Genomic DNA, 15,523 nt, shown 5'->3' on the forward strand with positions numbered 1-15,523 from the left:
GTTGTGCAGGAGAAGCCCCCATTGCGCCTCCGGCCAGCTGTGGACCGAGCCAGCTCGCGGCGGCTACAAGTGTCCAAAAGCCGCGAGTTTCCAGCTAATCGCTCTGTCCTCTCCTCCCGGGCCCGTGGGTGCCCGCCGGGGAGTCGGGGCGCGCTGCCAGCTGTGCGGCCCGGAAGGGGGTAACCGCTGGGTCTTTGATCTTCCTGGGTTTCCGCTCCCCGCTGCAGTTCGCCAGACCCAAGGGCTTGTTTGTTTTGTCTGGGGAGGTCTCTGCGGAGAGGAGGGCGACATCAAGGGGTTCCACTCCACCTTTGTGGTTCTCAGAGAGCACGCCTGCTCTGCTGGGGACACTGGGGGCCTGTTAAGTTCGGCCTGGTACTGGGCAGTCTGGGCGTGGGAAAAGAAAACCCTGTGCTAGGAGAGAAGAAAAGCGCTGCCCCTTGGACTGAGTTCTCTGTGCGAGCCTCCGTTTTACAGATTGTAAAACGGAGGCTCAATTCTGTCCTTTTTGCCAACTCCTTAGAGGGACACTGCCCAATAGAAAGATAATGTGAGCAACATACGTAATTTCGAATTTTCTAGTAGCCACACTTTTTTTTAAGTAAAAAGCAACATTAACTAATTTTAATGTATTTTATTTAACCCAATAGATCAAAAATATTTCAATTTCAACATATAATGAGATGTACATTCTTTGTTTTGCACTGTTTAAAATCTGGTATATTTTACACTTAGACCATAAGTCAACCCAGATGAGCCATACTGCAAGGGATCGATGGCCACAGGTGTTTGGGCATCACAACTCTGCAGCATCTACATGTCTCCAAAGGATATTGGGGCCTGTGTGGCCCTCTAGAGTCATAAATCCCTTCACCCAACAGTATCTTACTTCCATCCTTCAAATTTGCTTTTTACATCCCCTTTTGCAGAGAAATGAAGGCTACTCTTATAAGTACATTAATGCTCACAGCAAGCTGGTTCCATTTGAGGAGTGCTGGGACCACCCCCCCAAAAAAAAATAATTATTGTTCATTTTATATTGCGTTTCTCTATACAGTACCTGGGGCTTCCCAGGTGGCACCAGTGGTAAAGAACCCACTTGCCAATGCAGGAGTCATAAGAGACACGGGTTCGATCCCTGGGTCAGGAAGATCTCCTGGAGGAGGGCACGGCAATCCACTCCAGTATTCTTGCCTGGAGAATCCCATGGAGAGAGGAGCCTGGTGGGCTACAGTCCACAGGGTCACAAAGAGTTGGAAATGACTGAAACGACTAAGCACGCATGAATACAGTATCTACTGTATATCAGCCATTGTCTTAAGTCATGTATAACTCTTACACAACCACTGTCTGATGCAGGCCCGTACTTGTTCTATAAAAGAGGAAACCTACTAGGCTCAGAGAGGTGAAGTCACTTGCCCAAGGTCACACAGCTAGTCAGTGACCTGGTTAGGAACTGAGCCCAATCCTGTTAATTCCATTGCCCATGTTGTTTTTACATTGCCCATGTTGTCCCAACACTGTCCAAACTTAACATTCCACTGTTAGAGACAGACTCGCCCACCTGGAAACAAATACTGATTCAGTGCCAGCTGTGTGACAAGCACTGTTTCAGGCACTTAAGATACGTCAGTGAACAAAACAAAAAAATCCCCACTCTCACGGAACTTGCACTCTACTGGAAGGAAGACTGAGAACAAACATAATCAACGGGCAAATAGTATGCTAAGTTCGCAGGCATCACCAGCTATAGCAGTGGTTCTCAACTGAGGGCAGTTTTGCACTTTGGGGGGCATTTGGGATTGTTTGAAGGCATCTGGTAAGTAGAGGCTAGGATTGCTGCTAAACATCCTAGAATGCACAGGACAGCCACCTGAAAGCCTGACTGATCCAGCCCCGAGTGTCCATAGTGCCAAAGTGAGAACCTCTGGGCAGCAGGAGAATGAACGAGCAAAGCAAGGTGCCAGGGATCAGAAGTAAGAGGGAGGTGGGGGCTCTGCGTGTCTAAATTCCAGTAGGAGCTTTCCTGCAGACCCCTCCGAAGGAAATGGAATTTGGTTGAGTGGGGAGGGATGCTGGATGTCTCTCTCACCCCCACCCCCCACTGGTGCCAGGGTGCATCTAAATCAAAGCAAAACTCGGATCGGTCTTTCTCACAGTGCTCAGAAAGTTGGTTACTTCCTTAAACCGGTCATGGCTTTCTTCCTGCATGAGAAAAAAGTATCCCCTCATCCCCTTGGGAATTTCTTTTTACAGTTCAAAAAGAGATAAAAGCAAGAACTAAAACTCTGCAGTTACCAGCTTTGAGTCTTGAGGGAAGTAAATCCCAAATGTCCAGCCCAGACACAAAGCTCCCCCTCCACCTTCAGCCTGGCCCTTCCCAGCCCGGCAGGCGCCTGGGGCTTCACAGCTATGAGAACCATGACATCCCCACCCCCACCAACCTGGTCCTAGGGGGAGACACAAGAGAGGTGGGCCTGATGCTGAAACCTCAAGCTGTCTAGAGCTCTGAGGAGGGGTGCCCCAGAGGCCACCAGCCCACCATCCACCTGGGATGGCTATTCGCCCTTTGTTAGCTTCTGGCCCCACGACTCGCTGTCTTTTTATGTGTTTTAATAATTTATCTGGCCCACTTCTTGGGCTGTATACTTACAGTGACACATCTTTTTCTTTGAAGATTTCCCATCCTTTGAGGGAGGAGAATGGGGAAGGAAGGCAAGGAAGAGATAAGAGGGAGAGATTATAACAGAAACAGGTTTCATGGGGCTTGAGATTTAGTAAGGCTGGTTTAGGTGAAATCTGTTAGACATGGAGCTGGGAGGTTTAAACACACACACACTCATCACCCTGGTTGGCTGTCCCATGCTTGTCCCCAAGTTAAGCTATCTGGTCCCCTTCAAATGCCACTTCCTGGAAGAAGCCCTTCTTGGCCTTCCTGCCTGAAGAACTCTGACCACTCTGAAGAGTCAAGTTCCCTTCCTCCCTCTCTCTCCACTTAGCACTCCTTATTTTTTAAGGATGGGGCTAAATTTCCCTTCTGGAGTTAGGGCTCCTTGAGTTGGGTTCTTGCCTGACTTGCATGTCTAGATGCAGTACCCAACATTGCCCATAGGAGGTGCTCTATATGAAACTAGAGGAGCCCACCCAGTCCCATCTCTACCTTGTGACATGTTGTGGTCAATAAGAGGGTGCGAGGGCTTCCAAGAATATGAGCTGGGATATATTAAAGAAAAAAATGAATGTCCAAATTTTGCTGGCTCCCCCTAGATCCCTGGAGTTGCTTCATGCCACAGCTGCCTGGTAAGTTTTGGGACTGTGTGTGTGTGTGGAGGGGGTGGGGGAGGTTAGTCATTCAGTCGTGTCCAACTCCTTTGCAACCCCATGAACTATAGGCTACCAGGCTCCTCTTGTCCATGGATTCTCCAGGCAAGAATACTGGAGTGGGTTGCCATTTCCTTCTCCAGAGTATCTTCCCAACCCAGTGATTGAACCCAGGTCTCCTGCATTGGCAGGCAGATTCTTTACTGTCTGAGCCACCAAGAAAGCCTGGTTTGGGTGAGAATAGGAGAGTTAAACTGTCCTGCATGGGGCTTCCCTGGTGGTTCAGTGGTAAAGAATTTCCCTGTCAGTGCAGAAGACACAAGTGCAATCCCTGATCCAGGAAGATCCTACATGCTACAGGGCAGCTAAGCCCACAATTACTGAGCCTGTGCTCTAGAGCCCAGGAGCCACCGCTGCTGAGCCTGCATGCTGAAGCCCATGAGCCCACGAGCCCGTGCTTCACAACAAGAGAAGCCACTGCACTGAAAAGCCTGCACACCGCAGTGAAGAGTAGCCCCCGCTTACACAACTAGAGAAAAGCGCACGCAGCAGTGAAGACCCAGCACAGCCAAAAATAAATAAATTAATTAATTAAAAAAAACTGTCCTACATGAAAAAGTTGCAGGAATTTTCATTATGGCAACCAGGAAAGAGAAGGAAAGAGTGACAAAGCAAACAGTATGAGAAGAAAGTGACAAATAAAAGGGCCCACGAAGGGGCAATCCAGTGAGGTAGGGACAGTCAATCCATTTTCAGGACAGTGAAGACTAAAATGTGATTGGCAGTTGTCATTTGCTCTGCTCGGTGCTGGAATTGCCCTTCATCCCTCCAAACCTCGGCAAAACCCTGACCACATCTCCAGGGTAACGGCACAGGACAGAAGGAAGGAAGCAGAAAGATGGCCCAAACATAGATCATCCATCCATAGGTCATCAGGCCACCATCTTCAGAGTGGAGATGTTCATCAGGAGGGAAAGATGGGAGCAAGAGGGAGCCAGGAGGAACGCCAGCCCCAGCATCAGTCCTTGGAGGTGAGCGGAGGGGCGTCTGGACCAGGGGTACTCTATCCAGGTGTTAGAGGAAAGATACCCCAAGGACAGCTGTTGGTGCCTAAATGTTGATAAAACTGAATTGAATTTTTGTGCTGCTGACAACTCTTGGGTCAAGAGTGTTTTAGCAAGTTCAGAATGCAGGCATCCCAAGTGACCTTGGAGGAGGGAGAAAGACAGCCCAGCCTCAGCATGGCCGGCTCTCCTCCAGTCCCTGCCTCTCTGCTCCTCTCCAGGCCCCTCTGAGAAGCCCTTCCAGCCTCAATACCACTCTGTCTACTTCCAGACTTCTTTCACAAAAGGGAGAAAGAAACTCCCATCTTATGAAGACTTTGTTTTTCAGTAACAATCTGGGCCTAATCCTCATACTCAGTCTGCTCATCCAGAAGACAGAAGGAAGGGCCCAAGAGATCAGTCTTTCCCAAAAGGATGTCCATTGAACACCAGAATCGTGAGATGCTCTTATTACATGAAAGAAAGAGCTCTGTGGGCCCTGGCCTAGCAAAGGGAGACAAGTTCCTCTTCTGCAGAACTTGTCAGAACCTTCAGGGAGTGCCCCAGCTTTGTGAGTCTCTGAAAGGAGGGCATCCTAAGCAGTTTTTTTTCAAAGTCACTGGACTGGGGAACCGTTTCTGGGAAACACAAGTGAAAACGAACATTCATGGGACAGTCTTTGGAAAATGCTAGACTTGGTGTCTTCTAAGTTTCCTTCCAATCTGAAATTCCAAGTGCTAAATCCAGGGACCTAGCCTAGAAGGGCGGCAGGAAGGAAAGTTCAGTGGGGACGGAGCCAGTGTGGGGAGGTTCCCTGAAAGAGTAGTCATGTGTGTTTAATGGTGTGCATTTAATGTGTTTCAGAACATATGCGTCCACCTCCATGCCTCTGAACAGTCAGACATCTACAACACCTGAGACTCCACGTGGGGCTTCTTAAGGCCAAAGCTCGAGGCAAGACGGAAAAGCATCACTGCTGCAAAGCTTGTAGTGTTTGCCTGCCTCACCTACCTTCCCTTCTAGTTTAGCCTCTCCCCCCTCTCCTGTTCCTCCACCACCATCACCTTCTTTTCCTTCCATTTCACAGAGCACAGCTTCAGGGCGGCCCTGTTGCCATGTTGGTACACATGACCTCTTTACCCCCTGGCCACGGCTGATTGGATGCCTAACCCACAAGCTTGACCAATTAGGATCTCTTTGCAGAATTTGACTAGCAAGGCCCAGGGTCTGGGGTCTGCTTGCTGGTGATCCCTGAAGCTGAAAGGCTCTGTAGTTTCCGTAGCCCCAGGGACTGGAGCAGCTGCTTAGGCATCCATGTGGGCTGATGAACAAGCAGAAAGAAGCAGGGGTAGGAGCTGTCGGAGAGAGAGATAGTAAGCCAGGCGAAGAAAGATGTGCAGAGAGACAGACAGAATGTCTTGGTCCCTGATGCTGCCTGTACCGTTAGTTCTGCCTATGTATTTTATCCAGAACTGAGAGATCCTTGGTACCCCTGTCTTGGGCTGGTGTCAAAGAGCCTAGATGAGAGTTCCCTGGAATTAAATGTGCAAATGAATCCCCTGGGATCATGTTAAAATGCAGTCTGGTATGGGACCTGAGAATCTGCTTTCTAAAAAGCTCCAGGATGAGACTGATGCTGCTGGTTTGTAGACTGCATTCAAGACTCTAGAAAGTGAAGTCTTCTCAACAGCCCCTAGTGTTATAGAACTTGCCTCTTCATTGAGTAAGTTGCAGTACTGGGCAGAAGAAGGAGGAAAAGACATCAGGAGAAAGGGACCTGAGAAATAAAGATACTCTCTTTCACCACGTCATTCAACAAAGACTTTTGAGGGTCTACTTTACACCAGGCTTTTATGTTGACAAAACAGACAAATATAAGTCAGTGCAATATTTGGTGTGTCTATGGGGAAAATCAAGAAGGAAAGAGGGAGACGAAATACTAGGAGAAGGGTTGCAATTTTAGATAAAGGGGCCAGAGGGTAGTCTTTATGCAAAGATGTGAAAATTAGGAAGGGAGCCATAAGGATGCCAGGGGAAAGGAGGTCCAGGCAGCAGGAACAGCATGTGCAAAGGTCCTGAGGCAGGGACATGCCAGGAATGTTTTGCAAACAAGGAAGTCGGTGGCTGTGAAGCAGAGAAAGTAGGGAGGAGGGGAAGATGAAATGGGAAGGTGACAAGGCTACACTGTGAGAACTTTGTGGGTGTTGGCAAGAACGTCAGCTTTACTAGAGAGAGATGGCTGCTGTTAGGGGGTTGTGAACCAGAGTGACAAGGCTGCTGAGCTGAGAGCAGAGTGGGAAGACAGGGCTGGTGGAGGAGATCAGGCAGGGGCAAGGAGACCCACCAAGAGGAGACGGCAGCAGCCTCGGCGAGACACAAGAGTGGTTGAGACCAGGGTGCTGGCAGTGGAGGGGGTGAGAGGTCGTGGGGTGAATGTACTTGGAAGTTAGAGGCGACAAGACTAGGTAATAAACTGGCCATGGAGTGGAAGAGAAAGAACCGAGTTAAGGAAGATGCTCAAATGGCCTGAGCGGCTGGGAGGAGGAAGCTGCCACTAACCAAGATGATGAAGCCTACGGTGGACGCTGTCTACAGAGCAGAGAAGCTCGGGACTCAGACTGAACGTGTTCTTTGGAGAGGCCTGTTGGGTATCTGAGCAGTCAGATCAAGTAGGTAGTTGGATCCATTCACCTAGGGTTCAGAAGCTGCAGGCTGAAAGCTACACCTGGGTGTCATAAACCTTGAGAGGGAATTTAAAGCCCGACATTGGATGAGCTCCCCTGGGAATTGAGTGCAGACAGAGAACAGAAGAGGGCCAAGGACAGAACAAGTTTGGGGGATGGCGAGTATCTGCCCATCTCCTGGGAATCTCCGCAGCTCCGCAACCTCTTGACCTCCATCCCGTCTACACAGTTCCCCTCCTAGAGAAGCCCTGCTCAGTAAATCCTTCTCTTACCTGCTCACCCCACCCCTGCCACCCGCCCCCACTCCACAGCAGGCAGGATTCCTGGCTCAGCATCTGAAGTCTCAAAGCAGTTCTTTGTTCAAACCAGCCCTGGAGATAAACGAGACAATGTGTGCGAAGCGCTCCGGGAAGCCGGCTGGGAACCCGTGGAGGCCAGCTCTCTCTGATCGGCACAGCTCCGCACCCTCCCCAAGTTAGCCGTGTCTGGGCCTGTGTCACAGCACCTCGTGCCTGGCACACAGTAGGGGCTTTAGACACGTTTGTTGTGGACAGGAATGACAGCAAATGGGCCCATCTGAGAAGAGGTGATGCTATCTCTCCTTGGACATCTCCCAGAGTTCTCTAAACGCCCCTCCCACGTCATCTGTGTTTCTTCCGACTCTGTGCCCAAGAGAGGTCACTGCCACCCTATGGCTCCCAGCAGCTTTTGGCCATATCACACCTACCCCCAGCCAGAGCAGGAAGGCAGATGGAGGTGTTCATACATCCAGCTACTACTGTGGTCCCTTCCCTCTTAAACCACAGGGCCGAGTATTTTCTCCTCCGCAGAACAGAGAATTCTTCATTTGCATCTTCCAGCAGAGAGCTGGGGTGCATCCTCCACCTGGAGCCTCTTTTGACATCCTCGTCTGCGGACCTCTCTGGGTGACAAGTATCTTTGTACTCAGCCCCCTTCCCCAACCCCTCCCTCCCTCCCTGGGTTCTGACTCTTTCTCACAGGCTTCCGTCTGCACAAAGGGACCATTGAGAGGCAGGCCGTGGGACGCCGCCTTTGATCTGGGGTTCTAATAACGTGTGTATGTTTGCGTTCCAAAACAATGCAGCCGCCTCGCTGGATGGATGGAGGCGGGGGAGGACCAGAAAGTCGGCAGGACGCTTACAGTGGAGGCTGGGCAATGAGCATCAGCTTGCTGGTTGGCACCTTTGGAGAGCACCTCGGCTGAGTCTGGCTGGTGAGGTTACACAGACCAAGACCCTGGCACAGCTGTGCTTTGCCAGATGCCTCTGAGCTCCACAGAGCCAGTGATGATGGGTTCACCAGGGGAATGGGGAAAAGACAAAGGAGGGGTTTGGACAGGTAGAAGAAAGAAGTGAAAGTGTCAGTCACTCAGTCATGTCTGACTCTTTGTGATCCCATGAACTGTAGCACACCAGGCTCCTCTGTCCACGGGATTCTCCAGGCCAGAATTCTGGAGTGGGTTGCCATTTCCATCTCCAGGGGATCTTCCCTACTGAGGGATCGAACCTGCATCTCCTGTATTAAAGGCAGATTCCTTACCATCTGAGCCACAGCGTTGGTGGCATCTGCCAAGGCTAAAAGGGCAGCTGCAGCTCACGCCAGTTTCCATTCAAGGACCCTGAGTTGCTAGATCTTTCAATTTTTCAGGAGTAGCTGCAAATCCATGTTTCTAGGTGAAATCTCCAAATTTTCAAATATTGGCAGTTAGTTCAAAAAAACATATAAATTATGATGTAGGCCAAATGAAACATGCACTCCTGCTGGGATCCTGCCCCTGGGTACCTGCTTCACCCTCTGCTTAGGTAAACGCATCCAGAGAAAATGTACACTGGAGACAGGTGAGGCGGGGGAAAGGCAATGATTCAGACCAGACCCCAGACCCAGGCTCTCTTTAAAAGGGAAAAACAGGGTGATAATGGCAGACTCATGCCCCCTGCCCCCGTGTCCCCCAGACGCCACCCTGCCATTAGCATCACTCCTCCAATCTCTCAGCAAATGGGTACTAAGTCCCTCCAGTGGGCCAGGACTAGGCTGGAAGCAGGAGATGCAGGAATAAATCGGAAAGGACTCCCTCAAGTCCAGGCAAGCAGACAGAAATGTGGCGAGCTAGGCTATGCTGGGGGCTCACTGTTCCCAGGCTTTGTGTGAAGGGTTGTATGCATTTTGTTACCTCACAGGGATTCTCAAGGAGAATAACGGAATTTACCAACCCAGAGGTAAATGACAGAGGCTAGATGGCCCACTGCCTGCTAGTCGAGCTCTTGCATGCGGTCACTACTCTTCACTGTTTCATGGGCTGCAAGATAGGTCTCCCAGGTTTGTGCCACATAACACTTGGTATTGTGCAGTGTATAACTTGTGCAGCTGTATGCGCTAACCCTGTGGTAGGACAAATTACAACAAATTAAGTGTTCATCAAGGTACATATAAAGTCCAAGAATGTTGTGGCCAGGGCCTCTCCTGAGAGCCTTCTTCCCAGCACAAATCTTGGATCTGGAGAAAAAAAAATTCCTCCTTTGCCCAGACCATCTGCCTCCCATGGGTACCTGAGAGAGGCAAAGTTGAACGTAGCACTTCCTGGCTCTAATATTTGCCCTCAGTTTTCCTGTCTATAAATGGGGATTGTAGTTAAGACATAATTCTAACATCCCTGAAACAAGTGAAGCGGGATTCTAGGCTAAACAAGGTAGCTCTGCCTTCCTCACCTGCCAGGAGAGTAAACTTGAGCCCCTATTTACCCTCACTTGCTCCACCTATCAGCTGATAAAGAATCCGCCTGCACTGCAGGAGACCCCGGTTTGATTCCTGGGTCAGGAATATCCGCTGGAGAAGGGATAGGCTACCTACTCCAGTTTTCTCGGGCTTCCCTTGTGGCTCAGCTGGTAAAGAATCTGCCTGCAATGCAGGAAATCTGGCTTCAGTCCTTGGGTTGGGAAGATCTCCTGGAGAAGGGAAAGGTTACCCACTCCAGAGTTCTGGCCTGGAGAATTCTGTGGGCTGTATAGGCAATGGGGTTGCAAAGAGTCGGACACGACTGAGCAACTTTCACTTTCACCTCCATCTATAAACAGTAGACAGCTCCCAGCTCGGCCTGGGCTCTTGGTAAGCTTCAGCCGTCATTAATGTTGCCTAACTCTCATCATCATCATCTCCGTAACCTTCCATGGTTGGAACTGTGCTGCGGAGGGCCATGCCCTCCTCCTGCATAAAGCCTCCCATGGTTCCTGCTGCCATCAGGCATCAGGCCAGCCCTTTCCAAGAACTCACTGGGCTGCGCAGGCCAGCTGACCTTTCGTGTTTGCAACATAAGAGCAACGGGATGGAGCTCCCAGACAGAGTGAAGTGGAATGGGGCCCGCCCAGCCTGCCGCCTTCCATCTGGGCTGCTCTTCCCCCGAGCAGGGGGGCCAGGGCTCCTCTATCCATTGCCCTGGATCGCTTCAGGGAGGGCGCTGGGGAGGAGGGCTGGTCACAACTCATTATCCAAGGTTGGCAGGTCAGTCCTTAAGAAAATGGCACTGGCCTCAGAAAGAAAAGGGTAGAGGAGGGACGAGCTGACAGGTCTGGGAGCCCCACCTGCTCTGCTCCCGGCTCCTCCCCTAGACCCTTAACCTCCTTCTTTGTAGGAGGATGCTCTTGGGGGCCCAAGTGGTTCAAGGGAAAATACAGAGGGCTAGTAATAACCTTTACAAAGCTCCTCAGCCTCACTAAAATCCTGGATAATGGAAGTAAACAGCAATAAGACATTTTAAAAGGTCTTTAATCAAAGGAGAGCTGTAGTCACTCTCAAGCCCAATGTCCCCTTCATACAAGGCAAAGTTTTAAGGCACATGTAACATTCTAGATACTCTTACTTTAGAATGCAACCCACTCCAGTACTCTTCCCTGGAGAATCCCACGGACAGAGGAGCCTGGCAGACTGCAGTCCGTGGGGTCGTGAGAAGTTGGACACGACTGAATGACTTCACTTACTTACTTACTTACTTTAGATGAAGATCATTCAAATGTCGAAAAGACTTAAATGCCAATCAAGCTGCCAGTTTTTCTGTTCTTAAAAACAACTATCTGTAGGGTGTTTCTGGGTGGTCCAGTGGTTAGAAATCCACATTTCCACTGTAGGGGCATGGGTTCAATCCCTGATTGGGCAACTAAGATCCCTCTAGCTATGTGATGCAGCCATACACAAAAAAAATAGGAATAGGGGCCAGCATTTCAAAAGGCAGTGTTGGGGAGCCGTCTTATCTCATATCCTCTTCCTCCTTGAGCTCCAGCATCTGGCCAGCTCATCAGACACCCAAGGGGCCTCCTGAGTCTGTCCTCTTGCTTTGGCCCCTCTCCCTGCTCTCCCCAGTCCAGCCTCCTGCTCATCCTTCAGCCACAGCATGGGTGTCACCTCTTCCTCCACAAGTCAGCTGTTCTCTTCCTGTTTTAGCCCCCAGCTGGAGCCCTGGAGAGTTCTTACCTTCAAGACTTGGTGGGTCCAGCTTGAATCAGATGTCCAACCTCGTGGCCAGATAGAGTTGATTGGCAGCCCCATCTCAATGACAATATTCAATGAGAAGGAGCAAGTCCCCTAAAGTAAGGGGGAAAAGGAGACATTTTCTTACCTAAGGAAGGCAGAATGTCCTCATAACTCCACCCTTCTGATACATGAACTCAAGGCCTGCCAAAGAGGTATTTACCTTCCCTTTATGGATGGGGAGTCTCAAATCTATAGAATGACTTGCCCAAGGTCACATGATCCATAAGTGGGGCCCCTGGGACTCAGCCTCGGAGCATCTGCCTCCATAATTTTCCTCACATCTAATCCCTTTCTTTCTTCAGAAAGAAGAGTAGGATTGGCTGAACACAGACACTCACATTTCCCCAACTCAACTACCTTCTTGGGATAGTCCAGCTCATTCAGAGCCAAGCTCGATCTTTGGAAATGTCTTTGAATGGATGAACTCAACCTCTTGAAACTGACCCCTGGGAAAGCAAAAAGGAATACAACAGAGACACAGGAATGAGAGAGTGAACACTCTGAGAAGCAGGTTACCAGTCGTCCTTGACCTTGAAACACAGGTGACCTGGAGACCAGAAAGGAAAGCTGGTCTAAAAAGAAAAGAAAAGCTGGCTTGGTGAGGAAGCCAGAGGAGGAAAGATACTTTAGTTGAAAAAAGAATAAAAAATATATATATCATACCTGGCCCAGGGCTACCCTCTGAAGCCTGGTCTTGATGTTGAGAAAAATGATTCTAAGATTCTCTCCTGAGAACCATAAGACCTCTCTCTCCAGATGGTCATGGGCTTCCAGGGATGAAGGGAAACCATGAAGGGGGTGTCAGCATCAAGACGGATGCCCTGGGTCAACTGACACTCCTAGAAGGAGACCAGGTGCCACGCTTGAGAGCAAATAATTCATTCTCTGATGAGATGGCAAGAAATTTACTTTTCAGAATAATCAGAAGCCAGTCTCTCTCCTTCCTGACCTGCCCGCAGTACATCCTAGTCTGGCTTCTGCAACCCTCTTCTTCCAAGAACATCCAATGATTTTCCTTTCCTACCTCCTTACTATCCAAATCTACCTGTCCCGTGGCCTCTTCATTAAGTGCTGTACAAGAAGCCCAGCTAATCGGCCTGATGTCACTGGAGTGACTGTAGGTGTCCCGGGTGAAGTTGCCAGTCATCTTTCCTTCCCAAAGAACACACTTAACACATGACAGAGGGCTTGTTCCCTAGGCTGACCTTAGGGTTTGAATAGGGCATGCCAACAATTCATTTCCAGGCTTTCAGGGCGTCCCAATACATCCTTTCACAACCAATAAGGTGCCAGGTCCCATCCATTCTGAAATCTCCCTTTGATCTGCATTCTCTCCCTTCACACTGCCACTGTCCAGGTGTGATTGGTTAAAAATGGCCACACGTGGTTTGTCACTCTCCCTATGGAGCAGAGGTATTTATTTTCCCCCTTGAGTTCGGGCTGGCCCTGTGACTGCTGGACCAGTGGAGAGAAGGAGAAGCGAGCCTGTGCAAGTGCTGGGCCTAGCCTTTAAGAGGATGGGCAGCTTTGTTTTCTCCCACCGGGAATGCTCTCTTCTGGAACATTCACTCCCAGAACCCAGCTGAAATGCTGGAAGCCCAGGCCGCATGAAGAGGTCATACATCTGTGTCAGTCAACAGTGCCAGCTCAGCTTCCAGCAGCCAGCCAGCCACAACCACCAGCCATTGCAGTGCGCCATCTTTGATGTCTACCATGAAAGAGTCCCCGGTTGACAGCAATGCCAGTCAACATCACACGGAGCAGAAGAGCTACCCCACTGGGCCCATTTAACCCTCAAAATCACAAGAGGTAATAAAATGGTCAAGTCACTGAGTTTTCTGATGGTTTGTCTCACAGCGATAAACACCTGACCACCAGAATCAAACTTTCATCTCCCCTGTAGCGACAATTTGCTAACTATCTCCAAGCCTCCATACTCATTTATTCTCGAGGGTTCTTTCCCAAGCCCAGGACTGAGTGTGTCATTCTTCTGAAGCCTTCAACAGCTTCTCATTGGCCATGATAATAGTACTTAGGCCGTGGATTACCAGGGCAGCTTTATTAAATACAGATGTGCCATTGGGATCAGGGTATCAGATGGAGAAAAAAACACGGCTGGTGTGGCAGATTAAATTATTTGTCCATGATTCTTCCTTGTCTGCCTTTACCATGAGCCCTGATGAGCAGAGGGAAGTCTCTCACACCAGTGGGTTTGGCTGTGTAATTTATTTCACCCAGTTGAATGTGGGCAGAAGCAACACTGTGCCAGTTCCAAGACAAGACCCTGAGAGGCGTTGCATATTTCTGCTACTCCCTCTTGCACTGTTGCCGTTCACTGTGAGAGAGTGGGCGCAAGATGATCACCACCCTTTCAGCCTGGGTCCCAACATGAGAGATAGGAACCCAGCCCCCAGCCTGGACCTGACTGATTTACAGAACTGTAGTGAGAAAAATTTGTTGTTCTAACCCTTAGGGGTCACTGGTGACACAGCATCATTGCAGTAAGACCCCATGGACTGCAGCCCACCGGGCTCCTCTGTCCGTGGGATTTTCCAGGCAAGAATACTGGAGTGAGTTTCTATGCCCTTCTCCAGGGGATCTTCCTGACCCAGGAATCAAACCCCGGTCTCCTACATTGCAGGCAGATTCTTTATCATCTGAGCTACCATATCTCAACTAATACATCCAGTGATTCCAAAGCACATCTCTGATAAAGAACCACTGGCCCAAAGGATGAAGTCACAGATGCTTAGACTGGCATTCAAGACGTTCTTCAGTCTGGCTCCCAGTTATCTTTCTGGCCTCATCTCCCAGCTTTCTCCTCTGTAGCCATTCCCTTCTCCAGGGGATCTTCTGACCCAGGGATCGAACCTGAGTCTCTTGCATTGCTGGCAGATTCTTCACCATCTGAGCCACCAGGGAAACCATAGGAATATTTCTCAAATAAATATTGCAATACATAACTTCTAGGCCATGGGCTAAAAAGGACTTTTATTTTTTGTTGTTGTTGTTAATATTTATTTATTTGGTTGCTCCAGGTCTTAGTTGCAGCGTGTGGGATCTAGTTCCCTGACCAGGGATTGAACACATGCACCCTGCATTGGGAACTTGGAGTCTTAGCCTCTGGACCACAAGGGAGGTCCCAGTCTTTTTTATTTTAATTTCCCTTCCTTTCCATTCTCTTAGGTTGGGTTCCCAGAAGCAGATTTCAAAAGAAGAAAATGTGTAGAGTGTTGGGTAGGGGGGCCAGAAAAAGAAGGTGTCAGTTAGGGTACAGATATCCAAGGGAGGATGTGTTATCAAACAAGGATGTGTTATCAAGCAAAGTCCTCCAGAGAGTAGCTTGGGGTCACTCCCACAGAGGAGCTCTGGAGTCACATGAGCTGCGTGAGCTGGGGTAGTGATACTCCCACACTGACGGATGTTGGTTGTTGAGGTCTCTGGTTGCCTCTGGATCAGAGCTCGCCCACTCTGGTTCCAAGACTCTCTTCTTGGAGCTGTCAAGTGGCAAAGCACTTCCAAATAGAAGACTCCATGTGCCCAGCTGGAGTACTGGTTTGACATCCCAGTCTGAGGAATTAGGGATTTTGACCCAGACATATATTGCTCTGTGGCATTTCACCAGCAAGCCCTGGGCTGGGCCAGGCTGCGCACAAATATTAGCCCAAACTCAAGTGGTGTTTCCACTACTCATATTTTGAGGGTTAAGATGCAGGCTGGGCTTTCACAACTGGCAAAATACTCCCTTGCTCAGGCATTCTCCCAGCACTTCCTCAGTGCCTGGGAAGACCTCAGGCCTCACACATTCACAGATGACTCCAGGTTCTGCCCAGCATCAGAAGAGAAGGACAGATCAAGTGGGTCAGGGTGCTGAGGAAAGAGATGCCACTTCCCACCTGGAGCTTAGGGACTGGCCTCAGGGAAGGGTCATTT

Source organism: Oryx dammah, unplaced genomic scaffold, assembly GCF_014754425.2.
Source record: "Oryx dammah isolate SB20612 unplaced genomic scaffold, SCBI_Odam_1.1 HiC_scaffold_13, whole genome shotgun sequence".
NCBI classification, from domain to species: Eukaryota; Metazoa; Chordata; class Mammalia; order Artiodactyla; family Bovidae; genus Oryx; species Oryx dammah.